Below are 15,407 nucleotides of genomic sequence, written 5' to 3' on the forward strand. Positions count from 1 at the left end.
TATAGTGATCATCGGTGACTTTTCCAGCTCTAGCTATGAAGATCTGCGGGTTTGCGTCTATTTTGTTTTTTTTTTCTTGATTAATTTTTTAAAGCTTGTGTTCAATAATAACGACGCTTCGTAATGTTTCTGTCGCTGAAGATGTTTAGTACGGTGCGGCTGGCGCTTCTCTGCACAGTGATCTCGTGAGAAGTTTTTTGACCCAGCGATGATGATCGCTCCGAACTGTGTACTATGCTCTCCTGAACTGTGTACTATATATATAACATTGCTTTCTTTATTTGCTTCGGGAGCGGAGTACCGGCGATGTATTTTCGTGAGTGCATGACTAAGTTTGTGGAACTCCAGAAAGCTCAGGAGTTTGTACCTGAGTGGTTGTCGAGGGTAGAACCCTTGACAGCGCTCAAGGAATTTTAAATTTGTGTCTGTCCAGTAGGACCGACACAACTTTTGTCTTTTCTTTCATGTCCTTATTGTTTGATGTACGTGTCTAATAACAGGCAATAAAGCAAAAAAAAAAAGTGCGCAAGATCACTATAGAGTTAGAAATCGGATCACCCATGCTCGCGCTTTCAACAGTATAAGGGGTGTTCATGCAAACAGAATTCGCGCTGTTGAATGTCATGGTCATTAAAACATTGCTTTTAGAGCGAACGCCTTAAATGCCTCATGAAACGTCCGAATTGACTGGACTCCCGCGGCTTCGGCGCCAACACGAGTGAGGGAAAAAATCCTGTGATGACATCACCAGGACGTCGTAGATAGCTCAGATTTGTGACCTGTCAACGACGTCATGCTGACGTCGGATTACGTTACGTCATCTGTTGTTGTCATCACATGACATCGGCTCGTTGTACAGCCTCCGTGATCACCCGCCGATCACGGACGCAACGCAAGACCTGGGGACGAGCAGAAAGCTTGCAACGCCTCCGATCTTGGAGGCACTAAAAATCATGTGATTACTGCACTAGGACATCATAGATAGCTAAACATGATAACGCCATCACATGACATCGGCGCTTTGCACAGCCCCCGTGATCGGTGGGCCAATCACGAAGGCAGTGCAAATCGGCGAATTCATGTGATGACCTCATCTCATGAAGTCACGTTATTCGATGTCATCATGACGTCACAAGCTTTGGTCGTATGGTGACGTCATTGCGTGAAGATTTTTAACATCCCTCGTGTTGACGCCTCCGACGCGGGACGCCGACCCCGCCGACAAATTTTCGCGTTTCCTGAGGCATCTAAGGTTTTTGCCAGAGCAGGTGCAGGGCCCCTAGAAGGCGAGTGTTAGATGAAAACACTACTTCGTATTGCTAGCCTGTAATAGCGGACATCCTGTTGGTTTACTTTAGAAAATCATTTGTCTGCTCAACTTCACGCTCTATACTTCCTAATCACGAAATTTCATCGAGTACATGAGGGCCCCTTGCTATAGTAGAAGAGCTTCCTGCACGAGCACAGACATAGCGCACATACGTGAATGAATAAAAAGCGCAAGTCACATTCGCTTAGCGCAGAAGCGCGGATTAATTTACCTGCGCGAATTAAGCGTAAAACTGGTAGCATGTGCACCAGCGGCAACACACTGCGGTAAATGACACCATAGGCTGACAGTCACAGACGCGCAGACCACATACCGTGCAACACATGCCAGATAAACGCCGCAGCTGACGCGCGGTGGCACTGACCCGCGATATCGAAATAAATCTTCCCCTCACAACATCACGGTAACATTCCAAGCTCGTGCTCAGAACGCGCCATAAATTACGTTAACGCAACACATCAGGCTTGACACTTACAGCGTGATCGCTGTAAAATTTCAATGTGTCCAAGCGTTCGAAACGCGAACCACAAAACTCCTTTTTTCAGCGTGGCAAAATGATTTTTAAAGTTTGTGCGCCTGAAAGGGCCCCATTGCACAATGAATAATAAGTTTGTGTTAATGGCACGCTGTTTACAATACCAGCAATATTCAAGCGAAATACTCAAGTACGTATCTCGCATAACACGGAGCAGTAGGGTCGGGGTCCAATTTACTGCGTCTGATGTCTCTAATCCAAGGCGTTGTCGCTTTTGGATTACACAACAGCCCATCGCACGCAACAAATTCAAGCGTGAATACGAGGAGCATTCGCCATGAATACGCGCGCAAGACCATACACGGCTTCGCACAAGAGCTTCGTAGCCTACGACCTACGCGCGCTACTCAGCGATCGTGTGAATGCGGCCTTCCGGCGTTCGCCGTCGCGGCTCCGCGCCTCGCTGCCGCAGCCACTGCCGCCCGCCGCCGCCGGCGAGGAGAGAGGGTTTACGTCACGAGAAGAAGGCGGCGCTGAGCCGGGGCTCGGAGAGCGGCGACATGAAACAATCGCCAAACTCTCCCGAAGGGTATACATGGCTCTGCCGCCGCCGCCGGTGTCCGTAACCACTATCGCGCGAAATAAGAAAAAAAAGGAAATAAGAAAAATTTTTCCAGGATGGAACGAGGTTCGAACCTCGGCCCTCTGCGTGGGAAGCCAGTATTTTACCTCAGAGCCATGCCCTATACAGTCTTTATGTCGGGAAGGAACCACATTAACATATATAATGTAGCGTGGTAGAAGAGTAAAATAACAACCAAGTGCCACACAACGTGAATTTTGTAACCAGGCGTCACACAATGCGAATTGCGCAGCGAGTTGGTTGTTGAATGCTTCCAACCCATTACAAAGGGCTCTGCCATATTTCTTCATCGTCATCAGCCGCAGTATCAACAAAGTGCGCATAATGCCTCACAGGAGTTTAGCAGATACCACGGTTCTCCGCAGAATGACAGAAAATTGCATTGTGGCTGCTTACCTACTTCAAAAAAATTATAATGATTTAAAGCGTAGTGGGTTCCTCGCAAGTGCTCTTCTATTGGTTGCCAAGGAAGCCCATAAGGTTCCTGTGATCCATTTCCTCAGGGTATAAATAAAGCTAATTCCCTCTATCTCTTTCCCACGTTAGCCTATGTAAAGCGTGGTGGGAGAGTGAAATAACGACCGGCCGTCACATAATGCGAATTACGTAACTAGTGGGTCGTTTAAAGATTCCAACCCAATGCGAAAGCTCAGTCATAATTCTTCACCGTCATCAGCCGTCGCATCAAGAAACTAGACATAATGCCTTAGAGATGGTACCTCGCTTCTCCACATAATGACGAGTAATGTTGTGGTGGCTGCTTCCTAACTTCGCCAAATTATTATTTGTGGCGCAGTGGGTACGTTGCTAGTGTACTTGTATAATTAGCCACAAGAGATTTTATAACGGGCTCTAGAAATGCCGCTCTTCGAGCTTTCGCTGTGACTGTGCTGCGCTTGCACACAAGTTTGCGAAATGTGCGTCCGTTCTCCATGATAAGGGACAAGTATAAGCACTACATATCATCTTACCGCTTCTGGTTTTGGTAATAGCCGCGTTGCCGTTGGCAGCGTTAACCAACCGTAAACAACTGCTGATATAACACATATGCGGCTCTTCAACATATATGTGTGCGTATAAAATTTGTACAAATCTTTAGCGTCACTTTTTAATGTTTTGCTCAGTAAAAAAAAAACGCCACAGTCATCTTCCCACCGCATTTTTCGCATAACATCGACTTCCACGGTAAGTGGAATCTGTCGAATTTTTTTTATAAAGATAGCGCTGGCTTCTTCGTAACGACCGAATAAAAAGTGCGCTTACCTGCCATCCGTTGGAAAGAGGAAAAATTTCGATTTGCTGCTCCTCCCTGGATGGTCGCACCACACAGAAGCGCGGCACGCCTTGTTTCCTTTTCGTAGTTTTTCTGACATTTTGAGCACGGTCTCACTCACAGACACCAAAATATTCCCGTTCAAGGCATACTAGAAAAATTCTACACGTGCACACATTGAAAGCGGCAGGAGAAGACGCACGGAATGGCAGCAGAAGAGAAAAGAGCGAAAGCGCTGCCCGTCGACGCAACGAATGAAGCGTCGAAATAAATATATAGGGTGTTAAAAAAATGAAATAGCCAAGAACACATTTTATTTCCACGCATAATTGCATGACTGTGCTTTATTGATGCGCAGGATAGAAAGATAAAGCAACACAAGCAAAAGGTAGTGAATTTTCGCTTGCTACCAAAAACGTGGCGACGCTTTATTTCCTATACCAAAAGTAGTCGAGGTGTCCGAGGCCTGATTGGAGCCACTGAATAAACTAAAAGTAACGCAAACTCCTGCGCCGGCGCTCTCTCCTTCTGTAGACCGTGGCTCCCCATACGCGCGGCTGATCGGGCTCTCCGCATCAAACGCTGTCGCCGCACATCGCTCGCGCTCGTCAGCTAGTATTTCGAATACATTTGTTCACGTTACTTTATTACTGGTTGCCGAAACATCACGAGAGCACATCGAAATGTTGATCTACTTGGCTGTCTTAGTTATTGGCAGCGATACACTTCAGTCTAAATGCACGCGTATCTGGAATTTTCACTTCCGTCGAAAATGCGACCGCCGAGACCGGCATTGAACCCATGACGTTCGGGACAGCAGCCGCCCACCTTAACCACTCTACCACCAAGGCCACTCAGTCGATCTTCATCGGTCCGCTGACGGCAGCGAATACCTATCGGCGGGATCACGCGAAGACAAAACCGCCTTGCCGTAGCAACTGGCGCATCGCGGAATATCTGAATTCCCTACTCAGCGAACGGGGGCTATGGCACGCGAACAACTAATGTCGTAAACGCATGCCGCGTTTTTCATGAGCGTTAAACGCGACAGGTGGCGGACCTCGTCGGTTGTTATTACCAGGAGGCGTTACATTGGTGCAGGATGTATTTTCTCTTATGAAGTGCCGTCACCGGACCAACGGCCACGCGTCATTTTTGCTTTATCTGGTCGAACACGTTTGCATGCAAGCCGAAAAGTTTCTCTACCTGAAGAGTTTATATGTTACACCGTGGCCGATACAAAAGCAGACGCACTTGCAGACGACTTCATGAAAGCCGGACATGTACAAATAAACAGGATGCGAATATGCGGCACTCTAGGCAAAGAGCTAACGAAGGTAGCGATTTGCGAATAAGATCTCGCTTACCGCACAGAGGGGAGACCATTGTGTCAGTTGGAAGTCAACCCGGTTGATTCTATGAAGCCAGATCTTCCTTCGTGCCGCATCTCGCTTGTGAGACGGAATCCGCAAAAGTCGTTTGCCGTCAGTTTGACATGTAGTGCAATCGAAAGCGCAGCAACACGGCATCGCGAACGCAAAACGGCTAAAATCACGCCGTAAAAGTTTAGAAAAGAGGCGCGACGCACGGTGCCAACGTGCGCAGCTCGCTTATGTGTAAGCATTCTGGTCCTTTCAGCGAAATTAAAGGCCCTGAATGAAAAAGTAACGCCAGCTATTGTTAACTGCTCCTGCTCTTGGCATCTACGCTCTTGGTTCCCATTGGCCGAGCGCCGTCACGTGCACCTCACCTGCTTTTTCTCTTGCTTGTTTTTTGCTCGACCTCTACTGCGGTGCTAAACAGGGTGAGCTGTGCACGTTAGCATCGCACCTCGCGCCTTTTTTTTTAACATTTGCGGCTGGGTTTCAGTCGTTTTGTGTTTGCAGTGCCGTGTTGGTGCACTGTTGGGTGGAGCACACGTGAAAATGACGGCAAGCGATTTTTTTCTGATTCCGTCTGAGAAGCGAAATGCGGTAAGAAGGAAGATCCGGCTTTATAGAATCAGATGAACTGTTTTCAATTCGACACAATGGTCACGGCTCTGTGAGGTAAGGTAGCGCGCAGGCAGATCGCTTAACTTCGTTAGCCCATTACAGCGATTCGCATCCCAGCGTATTCATCACAACTCCGATCAGCACTAGTGTTCTTTTTTTGTCCTTCAGGTTTGATTACAGCAGCTGGACTATGGTAGACAATATGGCCGATAATATGGTCTAGTAATCTCATCACGCCTTCTTGACTGGTGATTACCAACACAACGCTTTTCTACTTCCAGCAGTCACTTGCACGGTGCCTTGCCAAACCAGAAGCTTCATGTCTCGGATCTTAAACGCGTTGTTTTCACTCACCACGAAGCCTGGACGTTGCTTTGTGTACAGTCTGGATCGATGTAGTCATGTGCAGACTGGATAGTGTCTTCAGCCCACAACCGACTACGCGTGTGGCCAGCGTTGCCTCCTGTTTCGTCCGTGAAAAAAAAACATTCGGCAGATCCCACGCACTGTGGGAATCGATGTAATGCGAAGCAGCCAGCAAAGAGCTGCATACATCGCCTTGTTTGTCCTTGAGCCAAATGAAATCATTCATGCCATGGCATCTAGTCCACCATATACCGCATGTTTGCCATGCACGCATGCATGCACAATCTAGTGTACACCATGCCAATGAAACGCATATTCTAGTATATAAATGCATGACCTGTCGTTTATGTTCATCACGCACTCGTGTCATGACATACCAATTTTGGTATATATCCAGTTAACAAAACGGCCGGAAGCACACCATGACAGTGGCATGTAAATCATACCGTACATGACATGCATAACATGATTCGCATGTTAAGACCTCTCATTTATGTTCTTCATACAGTCACATCGCGCAATACCAATTTTGGTGTATATCAAAGGAGCAGAATGGCAGCGAGTGCACCATGAGCAATGCATGTAAATCATGCCATACACGACATGAATATTATGGTTTTTTCATGTTACCAGCTGTCACTAATGTTCGTCATACAGTCACATCGCGCAATACCAGTTTTGGTGTATATCAAGCTATCGAAACGGCCGCGAAGGCACCATGAGCGTGGCATGTAAGTCATGACATACATGGCATGCATGTCATAGTTTTCATGTTACCACCTGTTATTCATGTTCTTCATACAGTCACATCGCGCAATACCAATTTTGGTGCATTTCAATCTAGCGAAACGGCCACGAGTGCGCCATGAGCATGGCATGTAAATCATGACGTACATTTCATGCATGTCATGATTATCATGTTACCACCTTTCACTTACGTTCGTCATACTGTGGCGTCGCGCAATACCCATTTTTGTGTGTCAAGCAAGCGAAACGGCACGAGTGCGTCATGAGCGCGACATGTAAATCGTGTCGTGCATGTCATGCATGTCATGATTTTCATGTTACCCGTCTCATTGACCGTCGTCGTACAGTCGCTTCGCGCAATAGGAATTTTGGTGTACATCGAGCTAGCGAAGCGGCCGCGAATGCATCATGAGCGTGGCAATTAAATCATGACATACATGACATGCATGTCATGGCTTTCATCTTACCAACTCTCATTAATGTTCTTCATACAGTCACATCGCGCAATACCAATTTCGGTGTATATCAATGTACTGAAACTGTCGCTAGCGCATCATGAGCGTGGAATGTAATTCAGGTCGTACATGACTTGCATGTGATGATTTTCATGTTACCACGTCTCACTTAGGTTCGTCATACAGTCGTGTCGCGTAACACCAATGTTGGTGTACATCACGCAAGCGAAACGGACGCAAATGCACCATGAGCGTGGCATGTAAATCATGACATACATGTCATGGATGTCATGGTTTTCGTGCTACCACCTGTTATTCATGTTCTTCATAAAGTCACATCGCACAATACCAATTTTGGTGTATATCAATCTAGCGAAACGGCCGCGAGTGCGGCATGAGCGTGGCATGTAAATCATGTCATACATGACATGCGTATCATGATTTTCATGTTACCACGTGTAAGTTATGTTCGTCATACAGAAATGTCTCGTCATACCAGTTTTCGTATGTATCCCTTCATTTAAACGGCCGCGAGCGCCCCGAGACCACGTCATGTAAATCATGCTGCACATGACATGCGCGTCATGATTTGCATGTTAGGACCTGTCATTATGTTAGCCATGAACTCTTGTCACGCCGTACCAATTTTGGTATATATGAAATTAACGGAACGGCCGCAAGAGCCCAAATGCCGTGGAATGTAAATCATGCTGTTCATGACATGCGCGTCATGATTTTCATGATATGACCAGTCATTTATGTTCGCGATAAGGCCATGTTATGACACACCAATTTTGGTATACATCCGATTAACGAAACGGCCAGGAGAGCAGAAAGTCGTAGACGGCTAGATAGATAGATAGATAGATAGATAGATAGATAGATAGATAGATAGATAGATAGATAGATAGATAGATAGATAGATAGATAGATAGATAGATAGATAGATAGATAGATAGATAGATAGATAGATACGCTCAAAGTCGCAGAAGTTCGCTAAGAAATGCTTCGCATTTAAAAACGATTGCCTAGCCCGGTTTCGCAACTAAGCTTTTTGGCGCAGACGTCCGCGGCATCAGTGCACAATAAACGTTTCGATGACGAGTGCGTTCCCAGCGCGTTCATTGTACTGCAAGCGAAGGTTCGTCAGAATGAGATGCGTCGTCCCTCTTCAATCAATACTTCTGCAGTCCCTCTGGACGCAGTCGGTGGCGTCTTGTCCTTGGCGATAGCTGAAGTATCGCACCTCTGAGAAAAGCTTTGCACCACTTTTCGCAACACGCTCAGGTTAAAATCGCCCAGACTGTTTCGCTCACTCACGGCTTTTTGCAGCGTTAGCTGCACTAACCCTGCCGGAGCGGTTTCGCGTGCGCGTACAAGAGCCGTGCTGCGCATGCGCGAGGAGCAATGATGTCACGCACCTAGCGCACCGGAGCCGCCGCCGCGCCGGTCTGCGCATGCGCATTTGTGCGCACTCAGCGTCCCTTCTTCATGCCTTCTTCACGAAGAGACGCAGTGAAGCCTGAGTAACGTCACCGGGCGGAATGCACCATGTCGCATCTTGCGCTGCAGGGCCGTATTCTCAAAAGGCGACAATCGCAAAAGTATCGCCTGTGGTGCGCACTGATTGGCTATTGACCAAAACAGGAAAAGTGAGGGCGCCATCTAGTATTTACGTCGACGTGACGATGGTCTACGGCCCTCCTGCAATGCCTGGAATAAACTAGCACACCTTATCACCCTCGATTGGTGGTGAAAACTAGCATTTCACTGATGTAGGCGGTAGCTTCTAGTATTCAATCCTCGGTGGATGGACGCAGCATATTTTTCGCTGAAGCTCTCAAGCGAGCATTACGTTGGGGTGTTATCAGTACTCGTTCTTTGCCAGCGCCTGTTTGTTTCGTGGTTTGAACGCCCCAGGAACATCAACCGTGCGTTGCTCGCGTGGCTTATCGCGAGCCGGCAACATGCTGAGATGTTGAGACGATATCGCTGCGGCGGCACGCTACAGCTGAACTCTCCGAGTACGCCGTGTTAAACTATCAACAAAAATACATTTCACGCAAAGTTGCATTCTTTAAATACTATGCTGTGCATTAAACAATCGCACAAAAAACGTTCAAAGCACTTTCAACACGTCCTATATTTCAAGTAGCCACAGCCAAGCCTGGCCACTGCGTAGAAGCCAGCATACGCTCGAAAACGCCGCACTCGGGTCGCTCTGCCCTCGTACGGTACACTCACTCCTGTGTTGCGAGACATTCGGAAAACCAACGGCCAGTGCAACAATGACGTAACAGGCAAGTGTTTATTCAGTTATTGAACGCATCGGATTCTACGTCACCAAACGCGATACTATCGCCTTTTGCGATCGTTTGAGAATACGGGCCCCGGGCTCGCTGACGGACGCCAGAGGCGTCGGTGTGCCGAACGTGCGCGCGCGTCGGCGTTACGCTGGAGTACAACAACCTCTTAATTTTGCGCTTACGCAGACGTATCAGTGGGGGTATACATAGAGCGGGGAGGAGGAGAATGAAAATAAAAAACGGAAGGACAAGGAGGTTAGCCATTTGTCAGGCCGGCCGGCTGGAATTTGCCAGTGTGGTATCGCCATGGAGAAGGAGAGCGCAAATGCTGCTAAGCGGCGCAGAAAAGCGGTGGAGCTTGACATCCAAGAAAGCTGAGAATAATCGGTGAACCTTAGCTAACGCTAGTGTTGTATCTGAAAGAAGATGGGGATAATCGCGTGGGGACATGAAATAAAGAAAGTGATGTTCAGCCATCGGATGCATCGTTATTCTGTGTCATAAATTTCAAGTAATATACCCAGAAGCTGCGGAGAAGGTCACAGGCGATCAACCTGGTATTATAGAGTGGACACTACCACTAACTGATGGGTGTCTTCAAGGTGGTGCAATTCCTGCGAGTGAACAACATGCTGACTGTCCATCTACGTCACGGCAAGAAGTAGCACAAGCCAGCAGTGAATCAAGTACTCCGCCGTCTTCACTGCTGGACAAATGACCGGCCAACCACCACGGAAGAGCGCACGAGTTAAAATTACACCATTTCCCGCTAAAGGGGACCATGAGGCGATTCGAAGCCGGAGCACTTGCACGATCGTGTTCCGTTGGCGTTCTTTGGCCATGCTACCGACCTCGCGTCGTGGAACGCGAAGAGGAACGCTACGCTCGTCTTGTCTTCCCTCTCGCCTGGCCGTTAATTCTCGCAGGGCGGGCGGGGAACGCGGTCGGCAGGCGTGCGAGAGGGGGGCAGCGTAGAAGAGGAGAAAGAGGGGGAGGGGATGCGCTGGTGCTCATCGCGGCGTTGCGCAGGAGAGAATTTCGGCATGTCTAGCGCGCGTTTCAGAGGAAGAGTGGAAAGGGGAAGGGGAGAGGGGCATGCGAGAGCGTGAGTAGAGAGGGTATACGCATGCGCAGTAAGTGTGGTCACGTCGCACACCACCACCACCGGATTGAACTCCGCCATAAGATAATTCGCATCTAAAAAACTCCGTTGGAGCTCAGGGAATATGCGTTACGCAAGCAATAGTTTTTTTTTTTTATCAACCGGAAAAATGTTGTATTGAAAGAAGATGACGATGGTCGCGTGGGGACATGAAATAAACAAGATGATGTTCAGGAATCGGATGCATCGTTCCTCTGTGTTCTAAATACAACAGCTAGGTATATCCTGGCATAGGCGAGCTAAGCCACTGCATTTTTTCTAAAGAGCGCTTCTTTAGAGACAGCAATATGCCCACGTTCTCCGTCAGCGTTTTGTACCAGCAGCGCGTTTTCTAGCTAAACTGGTAGAGCTTTGGTGTATTCGTGATGAGTTAAGTCACACTAGCATTGTCCCTGCTTTCGACTGGTGGCTCTTCTGAAACGTTTAGGCTAACTGCGACACCATGTTGCCGAAAGGCGGCGCACGGCCACCTTGCAGAAGGCTACCGCAGAGCTGTATCCATGCAAGCTTTCCATATGAATTTATTGACCGATTTAAACGCCCTCTAAACTTTGAAAATACCAGTCCTCTTTATGTTTTCGATTGCTGTGTGTGCTGTTTGAAACATAGTCCTAGCTCATTCAAATATTTGTGGGATCATTTCATGTGCTCCTAAAGACGTGGTTGGATCCCGCAGCTCAAATTTGGCAGAGCTGCCAATAGTGTGTGAGGCCGTAGAAAAAGATAAAAAAATCTAGGAGTTCACTTCACGTGACAATCTTGAAGGCCAACCAAATAATGAAACAGGGGCGTGCTGGGTATTCTGCCACGAGCACTATACTCCGTTTCACAAGTTATTCCCAGCACTGCCAGAGTTAGAGCTCTCTCATCCAATCACGAATTGAGAAGCGCAGCAAATAGTCCCTCAAATATTTTAGCCATCTCGGCTGCGTTTCATATTACAAACATGGAAATTTAGAACATAGACAGGACGGATATAATTGAGTTATGAATAGCGACACATCCCGTCGAGATAGTAATACACAATACCCGCACGGGAACAGCTCTGCGGAGGTCTGTTGCGATATCATGATGCGCCGTCTTTCGTCAACATGGCGTCGCCGAGTCGGCTGTGACAACCGAAGCTATCTTGATTCAGCTACTCAGCCAAAGTTGAACCACTTGCCCAAGGGCCAGCCATCTTGAGCGGCTGACTAGGTTCATACTTGTGTACATTGCCGATCAAAAAGCAAACATTACGCATATCTGAGGCGCAGCATCACTAGGTAAGTATTAGGTGGTGCGTTCCTTTAATAGAAAATGCATACATACGTAATTCTAAAGACCCTAGTTTCTTAAGCTGCGCTGAAACTTGCCTTCCTCCGGGCCCTCTGCACGAGCTCATTGTTGTGTTTCGGTTTCGGTTCTGTATTGCACTGTACGAATGCCATGGGGCGCCGCTCTGGCATTCCTGTTTTTCCTAGTGGAGGTATAAATAAAAGTGTGTAGAGAGTACTCGTTCAGTGCGGACGTTTCTTCTGCTTCAGCGCTTCGCGCCAAACTGTGTGTTCGGGTTGGCTGGCGTGTCCGCCGGTCGCATCGTCATCGCCGGTCTTCCCCTGCTGCTGCGCCGGGACTACCAGCCCGCAACACAGCACTCATGTTTCCCGACGTATTGCCAGATGGCGTCCATATCTCAGGCAGCGCCTCTTCTATCGTCTTTAGACGACATTTGCAGCGGAGCACGCAGATACGCGGCCAATTTTTTTTTAAATTCGAAATGTTACCTAGCTCGAATAAATAAAGATTCCTTCATTATAAAAACAGGAGGAGTATGGGAAGCCGTTCGTGAAAGAAAGTTATTGTAAATTTCAATTTTGTTTCTGTATTTTATATTTCTCGGACAGCACCACGTGGGCCTCACGTCTGCTCTCTCAATAAACATGGCGTCCGCGATGCCGCCTGAACTGTGTGCGGCCGCAAACTCGCCGTCTCGTTCTCCGAAGAAGCTGTAGTCTAAATGGGAAAAAAGTGGCTATCAAAACAGACCAGGCAACTTATCTGCAACGTCTACGCTGGAGTGAGGCGCCGTCAGCCTGACTTGTCTACAAATGCAGTGTGCCGGACTGTCGCCGAGCTGACCGGAGTGAGCGAGCGAACAGTTAAGCGAATCAAGGCTGCGGTCCCCACTTGCCTCCCCAAAGCGTAAGAAATTGACTTTCTCGGTCCAAGCTGAGAAGTGCATCGCCGGCAAGATGCGGCTGCTGCGCTATGACACGTTTGCGTTGGCAGCACTGCGGCGCAAATTTCACAGCTATTTCATGCGCAATGAAATACCTACGGTCGAGAAGCTACGCAACGACGTGATCAGCGGCCCTGATATGGACATGCCGACCATCAGCACTTGTACGGTTCAAAGAATGCTGAACGACTTGGGGTTCACCTTCCGAAAAAGAACAAGGTATTCCGCGTTGCTCGAGAGAGACGACATCGTTGCTTGGCGTCAAATGTACCTGCGGACCATCCGAGAAATGCGGAGGCAGCGGCGATAAGTTCTTACGTTCTTTTTATTTCTGCCAACTTCCTGTTCACTACGCGTGATTGTTAATAAAAAAGTTGACGCGAATGGTGAGCATGCGTGTGTACCTGCTGGTTAGCGAAAACGATAGGTGTGCTTTGCATTTGTGATCGCCAAAGGTGGGCTATTGACGTGAGTGATCGAAAGCCTTACATAATCCTGACTTAAGTCGCAGCGAAATTCCCCATTAAGATAGGGTGGATATCCACGCTTGCGCTTGTACGGTAAATAGTAGTATTCGCCGATGTTTCAGTTGCATGTGGCGTAGGTTTAGCTCGGCGTTGTGTATTTCAGCATTTCCCGTAACATTGTTTGAGAAGACTTACTGCCGTTTTTCTTCGTAGGAGCAAGGAATCTAAATGGCTTGGAGAAAGGAATAGCTAGTGATGGCCCTCTGAATTGTAGGTTTTATTGAGCGAATACGCTGCGCACGTAATTGGGGATTGGGGACGTGGTTGCATCAGCTTTGATATACAGCCTGCAGGGGCGTAGGCCGGAATTTTTACGGGGGGCGGGCACCGCCTTCTTCTGAGCTGGGGGCCGGGTCGGACTATGTGGTCGAGTGCCATTTTGTGATATGCATTCCGTGGCAGAAAAAAAAATCGGGGGGAGGGGGGACGGGGGTTGGGCACAGGCCCGGAGCGCCGCCCTCTGTCTACGTTTCTGGCAGCCTGAAACAAGTTTCCTAAACTTTGGTTTCAGTCTTCAACAGAGAGAGCTTTGCCAGCTTATCTATGTTATATGTATTCACACAGGTTTTGTCAGTGCACTTGTTTTGCCCTTAAACTAGGCATAACCTCGAACGAAGGCTGTCTGCTTTGTTAATGGGCTCTTGCCAGTGAATTGCGCTATTAACAATAAGACTGCTTTCACTTTTACAGGACTACCTTGATGAGACCTGGGTAAACGCCGGCCATACAAAGAGAAGAGTTTGGACAGATACCAGCGTGATGACTCGGCAAGACACACTTCGTCAAGGGCTCTCAACTGGCCTCCGTGCACCGAGCGGTAAAGGAGGACGCCTAATCGTTTTGCGCGCTTGGAGTGCAGAAGGCTTTCTAGTTTTCCGTGCTAAGAAGGGCGCTGGTGATTACCACACAGAAATGGATGTTTCTAGTTTGGATAAATGGTTTGTTGAACAGCTGCTATCGAACATCAAGCCACGCATTGTGATCGTGATGGAAAATGCGTCGTATCACAGCGCTCAGCTTGGGAATCTACCAAGCTCATCATCCAGAAAAGCAGAAATCTAGTCGTGGTTGATATCGAAAATATTCCTTTTTCGGGTGACCAACTGAAAAGTGAACTGCTGCAGTTCGTTAAGCAGAATAAGCATCTTTTCCTTGCTTACCGGGTTGACAAACATGCCAGTGCTGCCGGGTATGAGGTTGTGCGCTTGCCTCCTTACCACTGCGAGCTAAATCCTATAGAGCTTGTATGGAGCCAATTCAAATGCTATGTTGCTTCAAGGAACACAGACTTCAAGATTGAATCTCTCGAGAAGCTGCTGCAGAAAGGAATCGCAAGTGTGACCCAAAAGAACTGGCTTCATGACTGCACTCACGTGATGAGGACTGATGATGAGGCATGGAAGCATGATGGCATTATAGACAGCCAAACAGAAAGTCTCATCATTTCTTTGTGCACAGACTCAAGTACTTCAGATGAGTCGAGCAGCTCCGACATGAGTGGAATTGATGAACTGGCGTGACATCCCCATGTGTGCGCTGCCAATGCTTCAGGAAATGATTGCACATGTACCTAACCAGAAACTGTAACATTGTATTTGAGGACTATCGGTCACCGCTGTTTTTATACATTGTTATCGCTTATTGAGTTTATTGTCAGCTTATCTGCTGATCTCTTTTGTTGCACTTGGTGATTGTTCTGGTTACGCTATTGTGATGTGATGATGACTGCTGGGATTTTTTGTGCCAAAACCACGTTGTGATTATGAGGCATGCTGTGCTTGAGGTTCTACAGATTTTGAGCTCTGGTGGTTGTTTAATGTGCACCCAAATATAAGTAGAAGGCCATGTGGCATTTCCCGTTCACTGAAATGCGACACGCTCAGACATGAGCCTTTTGTGTCAGCAGCC

Source organism: Rhipicephalus sanguineus, chromosome 4, assembly GCF_013339695.2.
Source record: "Rhipicephalus sanguineus isolate Rsan-2018 chromosome 4, BIME_Rsan_1.4, whole genome shotgun sequence".
In the NCBI taxonomy this organism is placed as follows: domain Eukaryota; kingdom Metazoa; phylum Arthropoda; class Arachnida; order Ixodida; family Ixodidae; genus Rhipicephalus; species Rhipicephalus sanguineus.